This window comes from Theropithecus gelada, chromosome 2, assembly GCF_003255815.1.
Source record: "Theropithecus gelada isolate Dixy chromosome 2, Tgel_1.0, whole genome shotgun sequence".
In the NCBI taxonomy this organism is placed as follows: Eukaryota; Metazoa; Chordata; class Mammalia; order Primates; family Cercopithecidae; genus Theropithecus; species Theropithecus gelada.
In genome coordinates, this window is record NC_037669.1 from 64,456,409 (window position 1) to 64,483,210 (window position 26,802).

The window sequence follows — 26,802 nt, forward strand, 5'->3', positions numbered from 1 at the left end:
TTTTGTCTTCGGCTTATTTTTAACATTATAAAATAATAGATAATATTGTATCATTCCCTTTATACTCATTCCCATAGTTGCTGTTGTTATTAATAACAAAGTTAACTTGGGTTTTCCTCGTGCCTAGAAGACTTCCACTGGTAATTCTGGGTCTTATGTTCATTCTTTTAGGCAATCAGTGTCCCATTTGGTAAACAGAGCCACTAAGTGATAAATGCCTGTATGATGATGTCTTCCAAAATGATTTATTTTAAACAAGAGAGTAGCCAGCTGGTTGTGAAAATTAAGCCCCATTTTTTTTTAAATGTACATACCTTACACTGTTTTTCATTCATTCAAAGTGTATTTAATGCCTAAGAGTATCTAAACATTGGTTTAGATATAAGAGATACAAAATTGTATAAAATAGTGCAGTGGTTCCAAGAGTTCACAGTCTAGTTGTAAGGTCAGATAAGTGCAAAGTAAAAATTAGAAAGGATAGGCATCTTTGTTACATGGCAAGAGGTTCTGAAATATCTTTACAAAAATGCGTTTCTTGCATTCAATCTTGAAAAGAAAGACAGAGTCAAATCAAAAGTGAGAGCTGCAGTAGTCAAGCCAAAGAAAAAGCCTTTCCAGAGGAAATGGGGCACACAACAGTACCATGATCGAGGAAATTTCCCCTTGACAAAACCCTGATTGGTGGCCAAGGTTCATCTTTGGCCAGACAGTAGTACACAAAGAGTTAAATGTACCTTCTGAAACTTGAAAGGCCAATTTTGAACTTAGTCCTTCTTATCTAGCAAGTCGTAAACCTGAGGATGTTTTGGTTAACCCCAGAGTCTCGCTCTGTTGCTCAGACTGGAGTGCAGTGGCACAATCTTGGTTCACTGCAATGTCTTATAGTTACAGTTTTATAATATAGTCTCAAAGAAAATTTAGTTAAATTAATACCAGAGAGATAAACACTATGAGTAAAATAATTACAAATAAAAACAGCAATGTTGTATATTTATAACATAGCCAATATAAACTTTATCTATGAATAGATGAAATCCTCATAGTACTCTTTTGATGTAAGTACTATCATTGCTAATTTACAAATGAGAAAATCAAGTCCAGAAATTTAATTAAAGTATGTAAGACTTCAGAAGGACGTATTTCTGACCCTCTAAGGGTGATATCAGAGAGGGACAGTTAAGCCTTCCCAAAGGACTTTTGCAATTAATAGAGAGAGAATAGAATTTTTCATAGGCTTTAAGTCTGACTTATTGCAGTAATTTTAATTCTTATTATTTCAAATGATGGCTATTCAATAATTTCTAACTGTTAGAATCTGCATTAGAATTACCAGCACTTCTTTCTAGGATTGTGATTTTGCCATCTGGAATTCAATATGCTTATTTTGGATTTGAATAACCTCAAGGATACCAGAATTCACAAAGTAAGCTCGGAAACATGCATTGTATTTCTAGTACATTTCCATCATTTCTTCCAAAGCATGACTTTAGGTAATACCATCCAAAACCGGTGCAGACTCAGACACCATTGCACTGGCTATGAAAATAAAATAATTACTCATACCACTCAGTTGTAGTGGACTTAAAAAATGCCTGAAAATTTTTCTAGGCTCTGTTTTATTTTGTCTGTGTATATTATGTGCTTGGTTCTCTAATCTAGGAAGGTTATAACATTAAAAATAAAACAACCTCATAGAGAAAGTTGAATTATCGAGCCATAATTTTGAATTGAGTTTTTGGTGAACACAAAACCATTTGAGCTTTGCACTCATGTTTTCTATTGTCATCAGTGTCTCTCTAAGGAATTACAGCATCTCATAATTCAGACTTGTTTATTCCAGTGTGAACAGCACAGAAAGCAAACATCTTTTTATACTTAAAATGTGTGGTTGCATATTAAAAATGTTGGAGATGATGTTTGTTCTTGTACCTGGGTAAAAATATAAATGGTTATTAAATGGATTTTACTTATTCTAAAATAGTTATTGTGTGACAACTATGCATACAACACAACTAGATAGAATGGGAGCACAAAGCTTGTGCAACACAGGGACAGTACAGTTGGAAGGTAAGTACAATTGGCCAGGTATGGTGGCTCACGCCTATAATCCCAGCACTCTGGCAGGCTGAGGCAGTGAGGTCACTTGAGGTCAGGAGTTCAAGACCAGCCTGACCAACATGGTGAAACTCCATCTCTACTAAAAGTAAAAAAGCTATCCAGGTGTGGTGGTGCACACCTGTAGTTTCAGCTACTCGAGAGACTGAGGCTGGAGAATTGCTTGAACCCGGGAGGGAGACATTGCAGTGAGCCAAGATTGTGCCACTGTACTCCAGTCTGGGTGACAGAGCAAGACTCCATTTCAAAGAAAAGAAAAGAAAAGAGAAAACAAAAGAAGAGAAGAGAAAAGAAAGAGAAGAGGAGAGGGGAGAAGATGGGAGGGGAGGGGATGGGAGGGGAGGGGAAGGGAAGGGAAGGGAAGGAAAGGGAAGGGAAGGGAAGGGAATGGAAGAGAAGAGAACAATTTTCCCTTGCTGTCCCTGAGGGACTGGTTCCAGGACCCTGCCATACCAAAATCCACAGATGCTCAAGTCCCTTATATAAAATAGCCTACTATTTGCATATAACCTACAAACATCCTCTTGTATATTTTAAAGCATCTCTAGAATACTTATAATACCCAATACAAGGTAAATGTTGTAAAAATGGTGGTTGTACTGTATTGTTTAAAACATAATGAAAAGAGAAAAAAGTGTATACATATTAAGCACAATTGAAGCTATAATTTTTTAAAAAATATTTTCAATCTGTGACTAGTTAAATCTGCAGATGTGGAATCCACAAATATGAAGGATCAACTGTATATATATTTGTTCATATGTCACTATTTTTAAAAGAATAACAATAGTTGTAAAATAGCATATAGACAAAATTATGAACATTTAATACAAATGAAATGATTGTTGAGATGATAAAAACTAGTACAGAAGTCAAAGTAAGACAGTAATGTGGGTATTATCAGGATGGAGTTTTGGAACAATCAGCCTTGATCCACGATTGTTTTTGTATTGAAGATCTTTTGAGGACCAGCAGAAATCTACTTGTGCTAGTGTAAGTTAATGATGAAAATTTCTCCAAGGATACAGGAAGAATCTCATGACCCAAGGGCGGAAATGCAGATGGTATCACATAGCATCAAACTAGGAACCAGAACGCCCACGGAAAACATTCTTTCCCCATTCTATGTCTCTTGCTCTGCACTACATGGGCTCTCTTTCCTGCTTCCTACTTCCTGCTAAACACAGGCAACTTCGTGCAGCAGCCTAGGAGATGGACTCTTGAGTCATCCCGGCTGAGTCTAAAGCTCCGACTCATCCCTTACTTGCTATGTTGCCCTGGGTAAGCTATTTAATCATTATTGCTTCATCTTTCTCATTCCTTAATGAGGGTCGTCTTAAAGGCATCTGCTTCACATGGTTACTGTGAACATGAAATGAATACGTGCTATTAATCTTTATTCTGTGGGATTTTCCACACCAGGACTTTTCTGGAACACAAGTGTTGAGATATTATGCAAAAATGTGTTGGTATATAAGCAAGTTAAGTGTGATAGACAGTGGGTTAACTAAGCATCTCAACTGTATATCTACTTGGAACCTAATTTGGGAACAAGATGGGGTTAGAAAGGCACTTGCCTTAGAAGCAATATTTAAATAGGCACCCCCAAACTCCATAATCAAGATAAACACTTTCATGCCATATGTATATATAGAGAGAGATTTAGATTTAGATTTAGATTTAGATTTAGATTTAGATTTAGATCAAATGGATAAACTGTGTCCTGTAGGCTGGCTGCCTACTTTTATAAACTTTTGTTGGAACCAGGGCCAGATTAGGATGAAGATAGGGAGGAAGGGCTGTGAAGTATTGAATCTTGTCTTGGTTTAAAATTTTAATGTTATATTCATCATGGATTTTTTAAAATTAAATTTGATTTTAATTAATAGTCCATTGCATGTTTTATCTTGATTACTGAACTTTTTTCCAAAGTGAAAGCAAAGGGATTTTAACAAAATAAAACTTGGCCAATTAAGGATTTTAAACCTACTAACTTACACCCTGAAATATATCCATAATTACTTTGGTCGCCAGGGCAGAGCCAGTCACAATTGGATGGCCCACATATGGTGCAGATGGTCCTATTCTAAATTGGAACTCATTTCCAACCTCCTTTCATGCAGAGTGCAAAGCTTGAGCCTGATTTATCATGTAAGTGAAAAGGGTGAAGCTGATTCTAACTAGATTAGGATGAAATGACTCTGAAGCCAATTTTTATGGTCAGAACCTCAAATCAGTAAGGCTGACTAATTCAGTGAAATCTGTAGAAACATCCAGGCAAAATGTAAGCAATTGAACAGAATTTCGAACAGGCACCCTCTAGCCATCCTATTTTCCATTAAGATGTTCCCCTTTCTTCACCTGAACCACAATAGAACTTATACTACCATCTTTTAAGACTTATCATAGTTTGTCTTATTTCATAACTATTCATTGGAAGACCTGTGTTCAAGCCCTGACTCTGCCTTTGTTAGCTATGTCTCCTTGAACAAGTCTCTAGCTTTGATTTCTCAAATACAAAACATTACAGTTGTATCCAAACATTTCATTATGCTATGTTGGAAACTGGATGTAATTGCTAGTTTTGGAAAGAAAAAAAAATGGATGTCAAAGTGTTATATTAAACTCTTAAGCTAGCTGTAGATAATAGAAAATTTGAATCTCAACCTTTTTGAATGATCCCTCATATCAGAAATTATATTATTCAATACCAAATATAATACTATTACTAAAAGCTGACATTTATTCGCATTTTGTAGGCTGGTAGTACTCAATTATTCCCTCTAATAACTGAGGAAGGTGACTATTATTATCTCAGTTTTAGAATTGTGAAAACTATGCCAGATTGAAGAGGAAAGTAAGATAATTTTTTTAAGATATCTATATATACTTCATTGAAATGGTTTACTTTGATATTGTTTTGTTAACATAAGATTTCCTATAGTTATAACAAACTCCCAAGTCACAAGTCCCCCACCTTGTAGCTAAGCCTTCTTGGGGCTCATAAATAGCATAGAGAAGCCTGAATCAAGTCTGTTTGTCTCACAAAAAATATAAGAGGTTTTATGTCCCAAATGTCATGCACTAGGAATCTCCCTAAATATACAGAGTACATACTTTGCCTACACTTCCTCTCATGGTTCTCCCTATGCTCCCAGAACAATCCCTATCCCATGAAAACACCGAGATTAATTTTCTTCTCCTGAGCCAATTGTTCACTCTTTAGGTTATAAAAATAGCAGGTATCTCAAACCCTCCAGGCTTTCAAGATACCACATGATATGGTGTTAGCCTTGAAAAGTCTGGAATTAACCCGTTTAATCAATCCTAAATTAATATAGAGTTTTAAAAAGCATAGTATTTAAAGAGGAAAAATTTCTAGTCTCTAACTACCAAACTCACTTGGAGAAGATAGATGAGGCAAGAATGCAAGATGCGAGAGAATGTTTTCCATAATAAAAGACCATAATAAGGAGAGCTATGGGAATCTAGAAAGACCCTTTGATATTAAACGTAATTCTACATCATGCTGGCTCCTGGCTAAAATAGGTAAAAAAAAAAGACAAGATTGATTTAGAAAATACTCTCCCATCTGTGAAGGCTTTCCCAATTCTGCCTCACAATTAGACAAGAACCACAGAAGACACTGATTAAAGCAATGGTTTCTAAACAGAATCATAAATCTAAATCATGTGGAAAACTTTATAATATACTTATTTGAGCCACATCCCATATGTCGGTTCAGTGCGTGAAGTGAGGGTCTAGAGCGATAGAGCTACGTTTAGATTTTTATATGGGCGAGCAGGCAGATGCATCTGTGTCTGCACGTGTGTGCATGTACATGCAGGCATAGAAAGAAAGTGTGTGTAGGGAATGAGAGTATAGGCTGTGGAGCCGGATTGCCAGTGCAAGTAGTACATCCCACCTTAATCCCTTCAGGTGTCAGTTTTCCTCCTCTGCAACAAGGAAATGATTATACTAGAATTTACTTCATATAATTGTGATGAAGATTAAACCACTTAATAGTTTAGAAGACTGTCTCACACATAGGAAGCACTATGTGTTTATTACAATTCTGATAACAATAATGTAACAACAATAATAATTAATAAGGTTGAATATGTATGCACATATGAGTGTTTGGATGTGCCCAATATTGTGATATAAGCATAGATCACTTTAGGCTATTCAGGAAAACAGAAATGGCTTCCTGAAGCAGGTCACAGAATTTCAGGCTGCCATGCCATCGCCAGAGCACAGTGAGGCTGTCCCTTTGGAGCAGAGACCATGTGAAAAAAAACTATTCAGGGGCAGCAGGAACTTAAGTGATTATGGCTAGATCTATCACAAGAATAAGAGGGAGAGGGTGAGCAGGCACACCAGCTTTCTCCATTCCCCCTGTCTTCCATTATAAGGAGTGGACATGAAAACAGTGGGATATTTGACCAGCACAATATATCGAAGCATTCTTTGCTTGAAAGTGAATCTGTGTATATGGATGTGGAAAGATGAATGTTGCACCCACATACACAGACAGATATGCATCATGTGGAATTTGAAATGGCTCTACGAGCAACTCTGGTTTGGAACACACTGAGAACTGCTGGGGGGAAGAAACCTGTACACCTGGCATCTGCCCTGCTTGTGCATGAGTGCGTCCAGCTTGTTGGCCCACATTGTAGGCATGGTGCTATTGTTGGAGGACTGCTTGGTGCTGTTTTCTATTGATGAAACACAACCATACTCTGCATAATGACATTTCAGTCAATGACAGACTGCATATACAACGGTGGTCCCATAAGATTATAACACCATATTTTGACTGTACCTTTTCTATGTTTAGATATGTTTAGATACACAGAAACTTAACATTGTGTTACAATCATCTTTGGTATTCAGTAAAGTAACATGCTGCATAGGTTTGTAGTCTAGGAGCCATAGGTTATACCACATAGCCTAGGTGTGTAGCCAGTTATAATATCAACATTTGTGTAAGTATACTCTGATGTTCACACAATGACAAAATCACCTTTCTCAGAATGAATCCCCATTGTTAAGTAACATATGACTGTATAGGTTTCATGTTTCATGCTTTTCATTTTTCATCGATTTTTATTCTTAGCAGAGGACAGGGTCTTAGTCTATCACTCAGGTTGGAGTGCAAGGGTGTGAACATGACTCACTAAAGCTTCGACCTCCTTGGTTGAAATAATCCTCCTACCTCAGCCTCCCAAGTAACTAAGACTACAAGCACATGCCACCACACCCAGCTAATTTTTTAAATTTGATTTAATTTTTATTTTTTTAACCTTATTTTATTTTTTGTAGAGATGGGGCCTCTCTGTGTTGTTAAAGTTGGTCTTGAACTCCTGGCCTCATGCAATCCTCCTGCCTCAGCCTCTTAAAGTGCTAGGATTACAGGCTCATCTTCCTGCCAAAGCAGAGATTATTCTTACACTAAGACCTCTAGACCTTACTAAAGAAAAAGTCCAAATAAAGACTTTTTTTTTTTTTGTACTAAAAACTTCTAGAATAATTTCTGTTAGGAATCACAATCAAAGTTATGTAGCAAGGTAAGTAAGCCTTAGTGAGTCCTCATTATGGCCTCACTCGGGAGAAGTATATATATACACACACATACACACACACACATATATATATATAAAATATATGATACATATTCATATATATGTATTTATATACACATATGGCATTTGTAGTTTGCAAGAGAAAGTTCAAAATAAACAAGACATAGATGGACTTGGAAACTACTGAACAGGTTTCAAAGGCAGAAACTCCAAGTGCTGTCAGCTAAATGTGTTTTGTGGCCTCACTGACCTTTCCATAAAAATATTGTTAAGGAATTATGTTACTTGCAAATTATTAAAGAGGGAAGATAGTGTACACTGTAGCAATAACATTTTATTTTAAGTAACTCTTATAAATAAAACAAAAGTTCACATTTTAATTAGGACAGGTTAATACGCAGTATGTTGCAAAAAAAGACAAAGCAATTTCTTCAATTATTTTCAGCGAAGAAAGGAGGTATAAAAATGTCAGAATTGAATAATCTGTCAGAGAGAAGATATATGAAAACTTAACCTTTTTTTGGCACTGCCTTTACATTGCTTTCAGTTCATCCTAAATTGTCTTGACCCATGATATTAGCCTTTCTCGTTTCCGTTAAAATATGTCCACACTTTGTTTTGACTCAATTTTACTGATTTCAGCCTCCAAACAAAGTTCTTCCCATCACAATCTTCCTTTTGTGACTTACTCATCCATACTTTTATGTCCTTCCTAGTTGGTTTCTCTTATCAATTCATAAGTTTTCCTTTGTAGCATTTTCCTTTAGGCTTCATTTTCCCCCAAATACTGCACCCATTGGGTAATTTTGATTTCAAGAAACAATGACTTGCTCAAGGAACCTAAAGAAGAAAGGGAAGTTTTGAAAGGACATACAAATATAGGAACTTAACAGTATCTGGGCAGCCATTCTTATGAAGGGCAGGAAGGCAGGCAGCTCTGAGAATGAGTCATGCCTTTGCCTCTGCCATGAGATACTACATGTCTGCCCTTCAGACATTTACTCATTTTCTCCCCTCTTTTTTCTTCCTCTAATCTTTTTATGGCTTCTTCCATCACCCATTATTCTCTAAAATGGCAGCCCCAACACCTGCGCTTATATGACCTTCCAGCCCTAACACCTGCATTTATAAGACCTTCCAAGTTCATAATTAACTTTGCTCTGGGATTCTCAGTCAAATATTCTGGAGAAAGAGGTCAGATGACAACCACTGTTCCAATTATCTGTGCCATGGAAGCAGGTTGTGCAGACTGCCGCCTACTCAAAAAGGTTATGGACAAGCATGGACAAGAACATGCTGGATCATTTGCCTAGTACACAGGCAAGCTTCCAAATCCCTCTACTCTCTTTGGAACTCCCTTATTATGCAAATAAAGCTAGAGCTCTTTGGTTCATTGTCATAAACCATCCTTCCAAGCCCTCTAACTTTTTCTCAGAAAAGTCTAGTCGCCCAGGATGGAGTACAGTCTCAACTGCAACCTCTGCCTCCCAGGCGCAAATCATTCTCCCATCTCAGCCTCCTGAGTAGATGGGACTACAGGTGCCCACCACTAAACCCAGGTGATTTTTGTTTGTTTGTTTGTTTGTTTGTTTTTTGAAGAGACAGAGTTTCGGCATGTTGCCTAGGCTGGTCTTGAACTAGTGAGCTCAAACGATTCTCCCACATTGGCCTCCAAAAGTGCTGGGATTACAGGTGTAAACCACAGTGCCGGGCCTTAAAGAACTTACTTTAAACATCTCCCCTGACTGAAATGTTTATTAAAGCCATTCTTACTATATAAATGAAAATATTCATTCAGCACAGACTTTACTGTTTGAATCAAGTGACAATGACTAAAGAAGTTATTCTTTAGTCATTGATGACAAACATCTGATGACAGGAAAATAATAAAAGAGAGAAAATACATTTTTTTTACAGATATCAAAAGCTTTAAATCACTGAACACTGACAAATATCCTATCTGACATTTCTAATACTTGATTACATAACACCATGATTACTTTTTACTTGTTTCACATATATAAACCTTAGTGTACTAATTATTTGAATGAACAAATTCAAAGATGGGTTTTGGCAAAGTCCTCCCTGATAATAAGCAGACTTTGGACATAATAATGGGTAAAAATATTTTAGGCTGCATACTTTGTTTATGTACAATTACTAATCCAAAACTTTGATCTTCCAGAAAGAAGTCAAGTTTACAGCGTTTACACATGGAAAAGGCTTTAGGGTTATTGACAACTTAATGCAGAGAAAAAGTGGAGTTTTTTTGTTTTGTCTTGTTTGGCCTTGTTCTTGATACTGGACTAAATTGATTTGTCTAGCCTTCGGGCCCAGGCCAAAAAGGTGCTTGAAAGGAAGTTGAGACAGTGTGACTTTAGTAACAGAATAGAAAAGTGATAGTTAATACTGAGTGTCAATTTGATTGGATTGAAGGATACAAAGTATTGATCCTGGGTATGCCTGCTAGGGTGTTGCCAAAGGAGATTAACATTTGAGTCAGTGGACTGGCAAAGGCAGATCCACCCTTAATTTGGATGGGCATAATATAATCAGATGCCAGTGCGGCTAGAATAAAAGCATGCAGAAAGATGTGGAGAGAGTGGCCTAGCCTCCCAGCCTACATCTTTCTCCCTTGCTGGATGCTTCCTGCCCTGGAACATTGGACTCCAAGTTCTTCATTTTTGGAACTCAGACTGGCTCTCCTCACTCCTCAGCCTACAGGTGGCCTACTGTGGGACCTTGTGATCATGTAAGTTAATAGTTAATAAAATACATATATATTAGTTCTGTCCTTCTAGAGAACACTGACTAATACAGATTTTGGTATCAGGAGTGGTTCTAGAGGAACAGAATATTAAGCATGGAGTTCTTTTCTTGGTTTAGGGGTTTCTGGAGTTGGCTGCTCAATACGATTAGACTCAAAAATGCTAAGGACTCTACTTCTAATAGTATGGTGAACACTGATAGTCGTTGACATGAACTGTTTACAGAATTATGCAAAATAAATGCACTTGACATTCCTGATTCATTGCTCATGAGAGGCAAGGAGTTTAGTGACTGTACACATAATGCCTTTAACCATATGTGGAGAAGCAAGGAACATAATGAAGCTGGTTGGTTGCTCCTAAGTTCAATGGATAAAATAATGAAAGAAAATGATGAATTCAGGGATTCTGTCTCCCAGCATTAGAAGCAGATACTGAGCTTCAAGTCTGATTAGATTGCCCTGAAGAGAGTCTTACCTCCTGTAGAGAAAGAGCTGAAATTTGGAAAAACAGATCCAAGCTCTTATCATGCAATTGGCTGACCTGCACCAAAAGGTGCATGTACAGCCTTGCCAGATGTCTACTGTTAAACTGAGGGCATTGATTGGAAAAGAATGGGACCTGGCAACTTGGAACGGAAATGTGTGAGAGGATCCTGATGAAGGTGGGGACACTGCTGATGAACAGGTGGGGACACTGCTGATTAACACTTTTTTTTTTTTTTTTTTTTTGCCGGAAGAAACAGCTTCCCCATCCCCAGTAGTGGTAACATCCTCTCCTTGGCCCATGCTGCCCTAAGCCTTTCTACCTTTGTCTGAGGAGATAAACCCTGTGCTGCCTGAGGCCTCCCCTGAGGCAGCTGCCAGGCAAGATAATGTTGATTCTCCTTAGGAGCCACCCCCAACACCCCGATTTACTTCTAGATGTATAACTAGACTAAAGTCTCAGTGGGTGCTTAGAGGTGGGGTTCACAATGTGTCCCAAGAGGAGGTGCATTACACTTGAAAATAACTGCTTGAGTTTACTAATTCATATACACAGAAATCTGGAGAACAGTCATAGGAATGGATATTAAGGGTGTGGAACAATGGTGGAAGGACATAAAGTTGGATCAGGCTGAATTTATTGATTTGGGCCCACTAAGTAGGGACTCTGCATTTCATGTTGTAGCTCAGGGAATTAAAAAGATTCTAACAGTTTATTTGCTTGGTTAGCTGAAATATGGATTAAAAGATGGCCCACTGTGAGAGAGCTGGGAATGCCTGATCTCCCTTGGTTTAATGTAGATGAAGGGATCCAAAAGCTTATGGAGATTGGGATGGTGGAGTGGACTAGTCCCTTTAGACCTACTCATCCCAGCTGTGAGGGTCCAGAAGATATACCCTTGATTAATGCCTTCCAAAATAGATTTGTGAGGGCAGCACCTGAATCTTTGAAAAGCTCTGTAGTTTCTCTTCTCTGTATATCAGGTCTAAAAGTGGGAACCGCAGTCACTCAACTATAAAATTTAAATAGAGTGGGAATAACTGGATCCTGAGGTGGCACAGGCCAACTGGTGGCACTCAACCATCAAAGGCAAAGTGGGCGTAGCTACCATAATAGACAGCAGAGGCAAGGCAGCAATCAGAATAGTCTGACTAATGTAGAGTTCTGGTATTAGCTAATTAATCACAGTGTTGCTAGAAGAGAAAATAATAGGAAGCCTACTCTATTTCTACTTAATTTATACTAGGAGAAAACATCTAGGTCGAATGCACAAAAGACTAATTTGAATTATAAAAACTGAGAATCATAGTCTGTCAATCAATTTCCAGACTTGAGCCAGTTTACAGACCTGGAACCCCTTGAATGAAGGAGAGGCCGATCCCCTTGAGGAAAGACCTCACTATATTACAGACAATTTATGCAGTGAATCTTTTTCCCATCCTTCCCCAAGAAGACTTCCCACCTTTTACCAGGGTAACTGTGCATTTGGGAAAGGGGAATAATAACACATTTCTGGGATGACTGGACACTAGCTCTTGGCTGACGTTGATTCCAGGAGGCCCAAAACATCATTGTGGTCCTCCAGCTAAAGTAGGGGCTTATGGAGGTCAGGTAATTAATGGAATTTTAGCTCAGGTCCGACTTACAGTGGGTCCAGTGGGTTACTGGACTCATGCTGTGGTCATTTCCCCAGTGCCAGAATGCAGATTTGGCATAGACATACTTAGCAGTGGGCAGAACCCCCACATTGGCACCCTGGCTGGTAGGATGAGGGTTATTATGGTGACAAAGACTAAGTGGAAGCCATTAAAGCTGCCTCTACCTAAAAAAATAGTAAATCAAAACCAATTATCACTTCCCTGGAGGGATTGCTGAGATTAGTGCCACTATCAGGACTTGAAAGATGCAGGGGTGGTGATTCCCACCACATCCCCATTCAACTTTTCCATCTGGCCTGTGAAGAAGATAGAGGGATCTTAGAGAACAACAGTGGATTATCATAAGCTTAACCAAGTGGTGACTCCAGTTGCAGCTGCTGTACCAGATGTGATTTCATTGCTTGAGCAAATTAACACATCTCCTGGTACCTGGTATGCAGCCATTGACTTGGCAAATGCCTTTTTCTCCATTTCTGTTTATAAGGCCCACCAGAAGCAATTTGTCTTCAGCTGGCAAGGCCAGCAACATACCTTTACTGTCCTAACTCAGGGGTATATCAACTCTCTGGCTTTGTGTCATAATCTTATTTGGAGGGATCTTGATCGCTTTTTGCTTTTGCAAGATATCATACTGGTCCATTACATTGATGACATTATGCTGATTGGATCCAGTGAGCAAGAAATAGCAAACACACTGGACTTATTGATGAGGCATTTGTGTCCCAGAGAATGGGAAACAAATTCAACTAAAATTCAGAGACCTTCTACCTCAGTAAAATTTCTAGGGGTCCAATGGTGTGGAGCCTGTTGAGATCTTCTTTCTAAGGTGAAGAATAAGTGCTTCATTTGGCCCCTCTTACAACCAAGAAAGATGCACAATGCCTACTGGGTCTATTTGTATTTTGGAGGCAACACATTCCTCATTTGTGTGTGTTACTCTGGCCCATTTATCGAGTGACCTGAAAGGCTTCCAGTTTCGAGTGGGGTCCAGAATAGGAGAAGGCTCTGCAACAGATCCAGGCTTCTGTGCAAGCTGCTCTGCCACTTGGACCATATGACCTAGCAGATCCAATGTTGCTTGAGGTGTCAATGGCAGACAGGGGTGCTGTTTCGAGCCTTTGGCAGGCCCCCATAGATGAATTACAGCAGAAGCCTCTTGGATATTTGAGCAAGGCCCTGCCATTTTCTACAGATAACTATTCTCCTTTTGAGAGACAGTTCTTGGCCTATTACTGAGCTTTGGTGGAAACTGAACATTTGCCTATGGGTCATCAACTCATCATGCGATCTGAACTGCCTATCATGAACTGGGTGCTTTTCTGACCCATCTAGCCATAAAGTGGGTTATGCACAGCAGCATTCCATCATCAAATGGAAGTGCTATATACGCGATCAGATTTTAGCAGGTCCTGAAGGCACAAGTAAGTTACATTAGGAAGTGGCCCAAACACCCATTTTCTGCACTCCTGCCATCCTGCCTTCTCTCCCCAGCCTACACTGGTGGCCTCATGAGGAGTTTCCTATGATCAGTTGACAGAGGAAGACAAGACTAGGGCCTGGTTCACAAATGGTTCTGCATGATGTGCAGACACCACCTGAAAGTGGACAGCTGCAACATTATAGCCCCTTTCTAAGATATCCCTGAAGGACAGTGGTGGAGGGTAATCTTCCCAGTGGGCAGAACTTCAAGCAGTGCACCTGGTTGTGCACTTTGGATGGAAGGAGAAATGACTAGATGGATGATTATATACCAATTCATGGGCTGTAGCCAATGGTTTCGCTGGATGGTCAGGGACTTGGAAGAAGCATGATTGGAAAATTGGTGACAAAGAAATCTAGGGAAGTGGTATGTGGATGGACCTCTCTGAGTAGTCAAAAACTGTGAAGATATTTGTATCCCATGTGAATGCTCAGCAATGGGTGACCTTAGCAGAGGAGGATCTTAATAATCAAGTTGATAGGATGACCCGTTCCGTGGACACCACTCAGCCTCTTTCCCCAGCCACCCCTGTGGTCGCCCAGTGGGTCCATGAACAAAGCGGCCATGGTGGCAGAGTAGAGGTTACTCACGGGCTCAGCAACATGGATTTCCACTTATCAAGACTGACCTGGCTACAACCACTGCTGAGTGCCAAATTTGTTAGCAGCAGAGACCAACACTGAGCCCTCGATATGGCACAATTCCTTGGGGTGATCAGCCAGCTACCTGGTGGCAGGTTGATTATATTGAACCTCTTCCATCATGGAAAGGGCAGAGGTTTGTCCTCACTGGAATAGACACTTGTCCAGATATGGGTTTGCCTATCCTGCATGAAATGCTTCTGCCAAGACTACCATCCATGGACTCATGGAATGCCTCATCCACCATCATAGTATTCTACACAGCATTCCCTCTGACCAAGGCACTCATTTTATAGCTAAAGAAGTGCAGCAGTGGGCTCATGCTCATGGAATTCACTGGTCTTACCATGTTCCCCATCATCCCGAAGTACCTGGATTGATAGAATGGTGGAATGGCGTTTTGAAGTCACAATTACAACACCAACTAGGTAACAATACTTTGTGGGGATGGGGCAAAGTTTTCCAGAAGGCCATGTATGCTCTGAATCAGTGTCCAATATATGGTGCTCTTTCTTCCATAGCCAGGATTCACTGGTACGGGATTCACTGGTCCAGGAATCAAGGGGTGGAAATGGAAGTGGCACCACTCACCATTACCCCTGGTGATCACTAGCAAAATTTTTGCTTCTTGTTCCTGACACATTATGTTCTTCTGGCCTAGAGGTCTTAGTTCCAGAGGGAGGAACGCTGCCACCAGGAGACACAATAACAATTCCATTAAACTGGAAATTAAGATTGCCAACTGGACATTTTGGACTCCTCTTACTTTCAAGTCAACAGGCTAAGAAGGGAGTTACAGTGTTGACTGGGATGACTGACCCAGACAATCAAGATGGAATCAGTCTACCACTCCACAGTGGAGGTGAGGAAGAGTATGCATTGAATACAGGAGATCCATTAGGGCGTCTCTTAGTATTACCATGCCCTGTGACTAAGATCAATGGGAAACTGCAATAGCCCAATCCAGGCAGGACTACAAATGACCCAGACCTTTCAGGAATGAAGATTTGGGTCACTCCACCAGGAAAAAGAAAACAAACAAACACTACTTGCTGAGATGCTTACTGAAGGCAAGGGAATACAGAATGGGTAGTAGAAGAAGTTAGTCATCAACATCACCTATGACATGTCCAGCTGCAGAAACGAGGACTGTAATTGTCATGAGTATTTCCTCCTTCTTTTCTTAAAAACATGTTTTTACATGTGTACACTTCTACTAAGAAAATATCTTCATTTTATTTCCTTTCTCCTTTATCATGTGACATAAGAGTTATTGACTTCACATCAACATTCAAGTATTATTAATTTTATGTAATAGTATTTGGGTTGGAGATTGGTGCATTTCCAGTTATACAAAGGATAGTTATGTTAAGCATTAGTATGACTTTATTATTGTCTTTATTTAAAGATTATGTATGATCTCAGGAGATGTGTATGCATTCAAGTTGACAAGGGGTGGACTTGTGATGGTTAATACTGAGTGTCAACTGACTGAAAGATACAAAACATTGTTCCAGGGTGTGTCTGTGAGGGTGTTGCCAAATGAGATTAACATTTGAGTCAGTGGACTGGGAAAGGCAGACCCACCCTTAATCTGGGTGAGCACAATCTAATCAGCTGCCAGTGCAGCTACAATAAAAGGAGGGATAAAAATGTGAAAAGAGAGACTGGCCTAGCCTCCTAGCCTGCATCTTTCTCCCGTGCTGGTGCTGGATGCTTCCTCCCCACTAATATCAGACTCCAAGTTCTTCAGTTTTGGAACTTGGACTGGCTCTCCTTGCTCCTCAACCTGCAGATGGCCTGTTATGGGACCTTGTGATCAGGGGAGTTAATACTTAATAAAATTTTATGTATATAATTATTATATATATTATATAGTATATGTACTATATAATATATACAATATAAAATATTATCTAGTATATATAGTATATATAATATATAATATAACATATAATTATATATAAATATATGTTATATTATATTATATATTATATACTATATTATATAGTATATATAAAATATATATTATATTATGTATTATATATTATATACCACTATATATAATATATAATATTTTACATATTATATGTCACATATAGTGACATATAATATGTAATATTGAACCTCTTCCATCATGGAAAAGGCAGAGGCTTGTCCTCACTGGAATAGACACTTAACTCCAGATATGGGTTTGCCTATGCAGCCTGCAATGCTTCTGCCAAGCATTGGCAGAATATATATATATATATATATTCCGTTCGTTCTGTCCCTCTAGAGAACTCTAATACAACACACAAGAAAAAATTATTGCAAATAAGCCTATGGTGAAAGTACACTTTGCAGTTTCAATAAAAAGAACATCGGAAGTAAAAGTGTAGTCCAGTACACTGGAAAGGCAGGTTTCACAAATGGTATTACCTTGACAGGAAACGATCTCTTCCATATTACAAACTAAGCATGGTGTCATATTTCTACTTGAAGAAGATAAATAGCATGTGTCAAAGCTAATGTTAGCCACTCCCGCTGACATTTCTTGTCTTTTCTGTTTTTTGGAGGTACCACACACTTTTATTTATTTATTTATTTGTCTTTTTTCCCCCCAACTTTTAAGTTCAGGAGTACATGTGCCAGATGTGCAGGTTTGTTCCATAGGTAAATGTGTGCCATGGTGGTTTGCTGCAAAGAACATCCCATCACCCAGGTATTAATCCCAGCAACCACTGTCTGTTCTTACTGATCCTCCCCCTCCTCCCCCTGCACCCTCCCGGAGGCCCCAGTGTGTGTTGCTCCCCCTCATGTGTCCATGTGTCCTCATCATTTCGCTCTCACTTGTAAGTGAGAATATGCAGTATTTGGTTTTCTGTTCCTGCATTAGTTTGCTATGGGGAATGGCCTCCAGCTTCGTCCATGTCCCTGCAAAGGATTGGATTTTGTTTCTTCGTATGGCTGCACAATATTCCATGGTGCATATGTACCACATTTTCTTTATTCAGTCTATGATTGATGTGCATTTAGGTTGATTCCATGTCTTTGGTATTGTGAATAGTGCTGCAACGAACATATGCATGCATGTGTCTTTATAATAAAATTATTTACATTCCTTTGCATATGTACTCAGTAATGAGATTGCTGGGTCGAATAATTTTTCTGTCTCTAGGTCTTTGAGGAATCTTCACACTGTCTTCCACAGTGGTTGAACTGATTTACACTCCCATCAACAGTGTAAAAGCTTTCCTTTTTCTTCACAACCTCGCCAGTATCTGTTATTTTTTGGCTTTTCAATAATCACCATTCTGACTGGTTCCTATTGATATTTCAATACAAGGCCAGGCCCAAGATTTGTTGGCAGTCAAATGTGAGAGATATTTGCACAGGTGGTGTAGAGTCTAGAAAGAAACAATACTAAACCATTGAAGCATAATTTTCAACAATTCCCCATTTCACAGCATTGTGGAGGTCAACAAAAGCTGGTAGTACTTGGGAAGATATCTTAAATCTGGAAAACAACTCAACATTAGATGGAGACAGTGCCACATAAGCTGGAGCTTATGATATTATGTGGGCAGTGGATATGTAGAGAAAGTGATTTCCATATCTCTTTTTTTTTTCTAATTGTTGAAAGACTATTTGTTCATAGCTACGAATGATTTCAGATTTCCTTTGACACTTAAAAGACTGCCGTAGATCAGGCCACATAAACGGATCAGTGCAAGTGGATATTTAGGAGAATGCCCTTGGGACAGAATGATGAACACTGGACTAGAAATCAGGCTGGAAAATCTGCATTTCAGAGCAAATTTTAAAAGTACACAATGTGAGATGCCAGCTAAGCAGAAATGCCAACAATATCTGCAGCAATCATTCAGGTTGAAAGAGCTCATTCAAATGATGCAAGGTGAACAGGAGCTGTTGGTAGCCAGTGAGCATATTTGTTTCACTTTGAGATGTTAATTTAATGACATCATTGACATTAAATTAAATTGTCATGAAACTGTTCCAGGCATTAGGAGATTTACAAATGGGTAAGGCATACTTCTCTCCTGGAAAGAGTTTGCATGCTGTACATTGTAGATGTTTCAATTATCTGTTGTATATCTAGCCTCTCCAGAACTCAGTGGTTTTAAATCAATTGCCACTTGTTACCCCACAAGTCCAAAATTTTGCCAGACTTCATAGTGATGGATCGTGTCTGCTGCACGTGGATTTGATTTGAGTAATTTATGCAGCTGTATTTAGCTGGAAGCTTGGCTGGGACTGGAACATCCAAGATGGTTCGCTCACTCCCAGGTATGTCAGCTGGAGCAGCAGGAAAGGCAGTGCTGGCTGTTCTCTCCCTCTTTATTTTTCTTTCTTTTTTCTTTTTTTTTTTCTCTCTCTCTCCAGTTCTCTTTGTGTCTATAATAACTCTCTAGGCTTTTTCATGGCAGCTGAACCCCAAAAGGGTACAAACCAAAACCTCCAGTTCCCTTAACATCTTGTCCTGAGAGTTTTAAAACACTACTAAGGGTACATTCTATGGGCCTAAGCAAGTTCTGGGATGAAAGGAAGAGGAAATAGACCTCACCACTTGATGGAATGAGTATCTGTATATTCAGGGATGAGAAGATGTGTTGGTGGTCATTTTTGTAGACAATCTACCATAGCCTATAGATGTACTATATAACTGAGGATGCATGGTACAAAACATAAGAGAAAAGATAAAAACAACCAAAATAGCTAGTATTTATGTAGCTAACATCTGTTTTTGTTCCTAATGAAAGGTCTGTATCACTATGTGTCTTACTAAATCCTAGGAAATAAAAAAAAAATCAGAAAAGTAAATACAGGCTTTGCAGAAGAAGTCACGATTATTGCGGAAATAAAAAGATTAAAGGTAAGTAGAGAAGGGAGAAGAAGCTAAGTTTATTACAAGCTGAGAGAATAGCAGAACAGTGGCAAATTACAGGAGTTCAGGAAGAAGCTTGGATGAAAGAGGTATGTATGTATCTGTGTGGGTGTGTGTTTAAGGGATGAGGCATAAAGCCAAAAATATATCATGGAATTGATCCTGGAAGGTGTGGCTGGGAAGACAGTATGGAAGCAGATGGTAAAATATATTAACTGTTGAGAAGATTCTGGCCCACAGGAGTGTGTGATTTGGGCCATGAGGATCATTCCTCAGATTTTCTAATTTTCTAGAGGGTTGAGTGCATGCTAGCATTTTCATCATTGTCTCATCAACACCTAGTTTAATTTGATTTACTAAATTAAATAAGAAATATATCAAAATGTAACTCCATGTCCTTACAGGTATTCATCAACACCACAGATACCAGTGGCTGTGTGAAAGAGACCCCTGTCTTTCCCCATCAAAGCCTTTACCCTCTGTGGCCCACTCATCTTTGGCAGAAGTTCTGATCATAAAGACTGAGACCTGGCATGCTTTGAGCACTCAGTGGTTATTTGCTCATAGACCGAGTCAGCACCCTCTACCACTGGTTGTATCTCTCTTGCCAAATGAGATTACCTGAAGAGTTTATAATTAATCCTGTCATACCAAGGGAGAGACAGGTTGTCTAGATGCCTCATATCAACGTTTGCTAGGGCACAAACTCCATGAACATCGCTTTCATATAGTTATCCTTCAAATTCACAATTAGAAACATTCCTGCAACACTCTGGGTACCTGGGTGGTTGGATACCATTTGGGAAATCATTTATCCTTTGGAGATGTAAATAATTGGCAGGACTTGGCTGTAGTGTTCTCATCAGACATTAGAATGTTGCCAGTAATCAAACTTATTGCATGTCAGCTGCTTTCCAACATCATTCTTTTCTATCTTACAGCATGACACTTTCTGGATTGCAGTGAATTAAAGAAACTGCAACACGCATGCTTGCTTGAAGGAAGTGTGATGAGGCATTCCTGATTTGGCAGGGACAATTCATGAACACACTTTAGAAATAAGGGATTTTATTGGAAAGCTATGAGGCAACAGTGCATCCTAGTGGATACAGCTTTGCTCTAAAAATAAAAAAATACATTTTATTTCCCTACCTAGATGGCTAACATCACGAGCAATTTTGTAAATGGCATTTTTAGTCCATGGTTTCTGGTTTTGTCTGAAGGGTTCAAATCATCCTCTTAAAAAAAAATCAAAGCTATTATGTGAGATTCTCTTCTAATAAGTTAATTTTGTGGCACATAAGCCTCCAGCTTAAAAAAATTTATTTTAAAGGAATAAGCTGTGTTTTTAGAATTGAAATATATGATAATACTTAGAAAAGTTGGAGAATATTATCTTGGTATGAAACCAAAGTGTTGCTTTTCTTATTTAGTATTTTTGTAAAGCTCTGTGTAGGTTTGGAGAAGAGGAGGAGAGAAGAGAAGAGAAAATTTGAAAGGTGAAGTTTATTAGTGGTTACACTTCATCTTTTTGCGTGAATATTCATGTACTCATTTCAAAAATTTGTTGAAATTCTAAGAAGTTTAAATTTAACCACTATGTCTAAAACGATACCCTCGGCTACAAGTTATAGAAAAACCTAATTTGTACATCTTAAATAGTAGAAAATACATTATCGCACATAACAGAAAGTCTTGGGTAGATGGTTCAAGAATTGGTTAATTCTTTGGGTCAATGATATCAGTTATCCTCCTCAACTTCTTTGTGATTCTCTCACCTTTCACCTCATACCTTAAAGGTGGCTGCCAGAGATCCAAGCATCACATTAGCATACAACAACGTCCGAAGGCAGGATGTGGTATGTCCTTTGTAAGCGTGAGGGCAATTCCAGAAGCCCCTCCAGGATAATTTCCAGGTGACTCATTTGTCATCATTATACCTGCTGCTTAGTCATTAGCAAAATGAATAACATTACTATGATTACCTTTATACTAATCAACATTTACCCAGTTGCAACTGGGGAGAGCTTCATGAAGCTATAGGTCCAATTCCTAAAGGCCACTACTGTAATGGTAATAAGAAAGAGAGAAGGAATAGCCACTGAAAAGGCAACCAAGAGTGACCACAACAAATATTTACCTTTCTGCACCTATGGCCACAGTTAAATTTTGTTGGATAACAAACCACTTCCAAACTTACAGCTTCAAACAAGACCATTTGTTTATCCCCTAATTCTGTGTTCAGTCATATGGGCTGGACTCAGGTGGATCATTTTTCTGCTGATCTTGGCTATTCCGACACATGCATCTGTAATAATCTACCAGGTGATCTGGGAGCTGTTTGATCTAGGAGAGGTCTTTAGCATTAGTGATTTTACTGTATTCCATAGGCTCTTTTATTCTGAAGCAGGGTGGCTTGGACTTTTATACAAGGTGGTAGAAAGATCTCCAGAGTCACTAAAAAACAATCCCCAAGTATAAGTGCTTTTTAGAACATTGTTTGTATCGTGTTTATCAATGTTTCCTTGGCCAAATAAAGTCACAAGTCCAATTCTGATTCCAGGGGTGTAAAATAAAAAGGCATGCACTGTCACATTGCAAAGGGGTAGATGCAAGAGAGAAAGAAAGAATGGCCAGTTTTAAAATCTCCCATATAGGTTTACAACAAGTTGCTATGCTGAACTGCCTTCTAAATTTTCTACAACATGTGAACAATGGCAAAAATCAACAGAATAATAACAGTTACATATTGCTTTTTATGTACCATACATTATTCTAAATCCTTGCACATTAAAGTAATGATTACATTCTCATAAAATTTGAAGTCTATAGTGGAAAGCATCATGATATAGTGGAAAGAATATGAGCTTTCATGTCAGAAAGAGATATGTTTAATTTTGGCACTTAGCATTTACTAACAATATGTATATGACCTTGGAAAAGTTATTTATTTTCTCAGCAAATAATCTATAAAATGGGTATGTATCAGTTTTGGTCTTCTAAGAAGCAGATACCAAGACAGAAGTAAATATGCAAAAGGTTTATGAAGAAAAACACCTGTTTGTGGGGCGCGGTGGCTCATGCCTGTAATTCCAACACTTTGGGAGGTCGAGACAGGCAGATCATCTGAGGTCAGGAGTTCAAGACCAGCCTGGCCAACATGCTGAAACTCCATCTGTACCAAAAATACAAAAATTAGCTACATGTGGTGGCATGTGCCTGTAATCCCAGCTACTCTGGAGGCTGAGGCAGGAGAATCACTTGAACCCAGGAGGCAGAGGTTACAGTGAGACAAGATCACACCAATGCACTCCAGCCTGGGTGACAGAGCAAGAAGAAAGGAAGGAAGGAAGGAAGGAAGGAAGGAAGGAAGGAAGGAAGGAAGGAAGGAAGGAAGGAAGGAAGGAGGAAGGAGAAGGAAAGGATGGAGGGAGGGAGGGAGGGGAAGGAAAAAGGAAGGAAGGAAGGAAAGAAGGAAGGAAGGAAGGAAGGAAAGAAAGAAGAAAGAAAGAGAGGGAAAGAAGAAAGAAAGAAAGAAAGAAAGAAAGAAAGAAAGAAAGAAAGAAAGAAAGAAAGAAAGAAAGAAAGAGAAAAGAAGGAGGAAGGAAGGACGGAAGGAAGGAAATAAGGAAGAAAGAAAGAAAAGAAAAGAAAAAAGAAAAGAAAAGGACACTTGTGAAAGAGAGCGGGAGATAGAGCAAAAGTAAATAGAAACTTCGGACTGCAATAAAGGTCTGGCATCTGTGAAAGAAGAAACAGAAATAAGAATTGTACATGAAGAGCTTAGACCACAGCACAATACTAAAAATAAAAAGTAAAAAAATCTTTTGGCTGATGGGGAATCCCTGAGCTAAACTTGTCCATTGAAAGAACCCTGCAGAAGGCAGGAACCAGCCAATTCCAGTGTCCCTGCTGGTCTCAGTCTGTGGCTGGGGGCAAGCAGCCACATCTTCCAGGGAAAAGATGGTCTGACATGAACAAAGGAATGAATTCAAAGGAGTGGCAACTAGAAGTTGTCAATGAACAATGCTACCTGCAGCTGGCTCTCTGGAAGGGCAATCAGAGCAGTGCATGTCCAGGGCTGCCACAGAGTATCACAATGCCACCCTTTGGTTTGTTGTATTTAATGAGGTAACATGTAAAGAGTCTGCCATATTGCCTGACACATGGTAGAAATTACATGATACTTTCATGTCAACTACTGGAAGTATCAATAGCCTAAAGTTTCAGTCCTCTCACTCAAAGATCAAGCTAAAAGCTGAATGCAAATTAGGAATTTAGTAAATTCTTATTATCCCACATTCACCAGCTGTAATGAACATCTGTTACACTGATTAACAGGCCCAACTTTATGTCTGAGAACAGTTTCCACTCTAGTTTGTGACTGGTATTCTTCAAACCATGTTGGTACATACAAAGCAGCCATGTCTATATTAAACATCTCTATCATACTAAATGCAGTCTACTGACTTGGGAGTGGGCAGCTAACCCAAAATAAGCTCTTGAAATCTCTTCCCTGGAAACTGAAAGATGGAAAGAGTCAATTCGGTTGTTCTCCAGGTGGGTGGGCCAGTAATAGAAAAACTCAGGATGTTATAGAAGCTACATTTCTACCATATGGTCTGGGAAAAAGAATGTTCTTGTTGAACATTCAAGAACATTCAACAGGGATGAAAAATGAGATAGATTCAAGGGAACGAACAGATATGAAAGGCAGGATGAGTGTTCCTTTAGCATTTGATTCATTCAGTTTATTTTGTAGTTCCCTATGCATTCTTATCTTTTGTTTGTGTGACACATAAAGCATGTATCATATTTCCCCCTATTTTCTTTAAGTTGGTTCTAGTGGGTTTGGTTATGTTAAAGTGCCCTCATTGAAGCATCAATGTATCTGAGATGTGGTCCAGTTGCAATTAAGCATCAAACTAGTTTCTTCTTTAGTAGGTTATTTGGAAGTTATACAAAACAAAAAAACAGTTGAGAAATAATACAAATATAAAGACTCTATCTCTGTAGCAATCCTGTCTTTGAACAAATGGAAACTTCTAGATATGTGTCCTTGGTGACCTCAAATTTAGAAGAGGAATATTAAATACATAAATTTAAAGCACATTGAAAAAATATTTAAACTATAAGAAGAAAACAAATTCTTGAAAGAGCTTACTAGCATGTGATTATAAAAATGAATATAGGGATTTTAAATATTGAGGATTACTAAATAGAGAAGCACTTTACAGGGCTATTTGTTAGAGCTTAGAATTCTTCAATATTAAAAGACACTCACAGGGCATTAGTAAAAGTTATTTAATTGGAGGTATTTAAATAGATGGTGGCTGATGGTTCCCGTGTGGTTATGCAAAATTAATTTCATTCTGTACAATACACTGAATTATATTACAATTTAAGTTTATAAATTCTGATTTAAAAATACCATTGTAAATAACATAGTGCATGGGGCATTGTAGGAACTGAGAAATTTCAGTGAACATATGAAAAGATGTTCAGCTCATTAGAATAAGAGAAATGTATACTAAAGCATTAAATGAGAGCATCAGGAAATTAAACAATCTCACAATATTAAGTGTTGGCAAGAATAGAGAGGAAGAATAATTCATACTCTACCAGTGGAAATATAAATTAGTTCTATCTAATTTTCTTATATTAAGAAATATAGTTGTACATAGGGAAATTGATCATGTACTATACTCTCTGATCCAATAATTCCAATTCTAGGTTTGTAACTAGAATTACTCTTGTTCATGTGCACAATATGACGTGCACAATTGTGTTCACTGAAGCATGTTGCATAATAGCAAGAAAATCAAAACAAGATATATACCTATCAATAAGGGAAGAGATAAGTCAGCTGTGATATATTCATAAAACTGAATCCTGTAGGTTAATTTTTTAAAAATAAAGTAGATCTATATAGAATTTACTAGATAGCAAAAAAATTAATATATTATTAAGTCATTTAATTGGAGAAGGCTTCCCCTAGTATGAGGCCATCTCTGTTAGTCCTGTCTCTGCAAGAAGCAGTCACCAAGAGGGAATAAAACATCCAAAGATTTTATAAGAGGAAATGTCCATATGAAGGGAAATAAAAAGGGAGCCGACAAAAACCGGGAAAGTTATCAGACTGTAATGCTAGTCTGACACTGTGCAGGAGGGAGAGAAGTTTGGGTGGAAGATACCTATACTCCCTGCTTGTCTAAGAAAGGTTCAAGAAAGTCAATGGGGAGTCTTTGAGACAAAATTCGCAGACATGTCTCAAGAGCAAGGCTGCTCTAGTATCTTCTTAGCACTCATTCATTGGCAGGAAGCATCTGATAGAAGACTTGGCCTTAGCACAAACACCACAATAAATTTCGAAGTGTAGCACTTGAGCCTCTTGGTCAATTACTGTCCTTGTAGGAGGAGGTCTATGAGGCACATTCTCATGACAGCTGCACTGTCATTAAAACAAGCAAACAAACGCACACCACAAATTTTTCATCAAGAAATTTGTGGGAAATATTTTTAATGAAATATATTTTAAATGACAAGAAAGGATTCACACCAAAGTCTTAAGAGTGATTTCTTCTAGAAATGGAGGGAAAATGGGATTGGTAGTAAGACACAAAAGGAAATCCAAATGTAGATATGTTTCATTACTTTCAAGTAAAACAGAAATATAACCAACTGTTATCATGAGTCTATTTTGACTGGCACATATAGTGATGTCTTATTATTTTTAAATAAATGATGATGGATTTATTATCGTAAAAAGTTTAATCTATTTCAATTGGCATTTGCTGAATGAGAATGAATATCTACAACAAAAGTGGGCCAAACACCTATCATTGTATAGCATCTCATAATGTGGTCTAGGATGGTGACGTTAAATTCAAACCTGCACTATGAAATTTTGGCATTAGTGAATGCATATAATTTTTTTCTAATATTAATGCAACTATATCACAAGATAAAAACACTAACCCAGACACGTTTTGTCTCAGGAAACCTAGTTCCAAGCTATAATACGTAATACTAATATGTAAACATTTTTTACAAGGTTTAAATCCTTCCCAATCTTGTTGAACCACCCTGTACATAATGCCCTCTCCATTCTATAGAAATACCTGTCACTAAAATCTATGCATTTTTGTGTGGTTTCTATTGATAGTTAAATTGTTGAA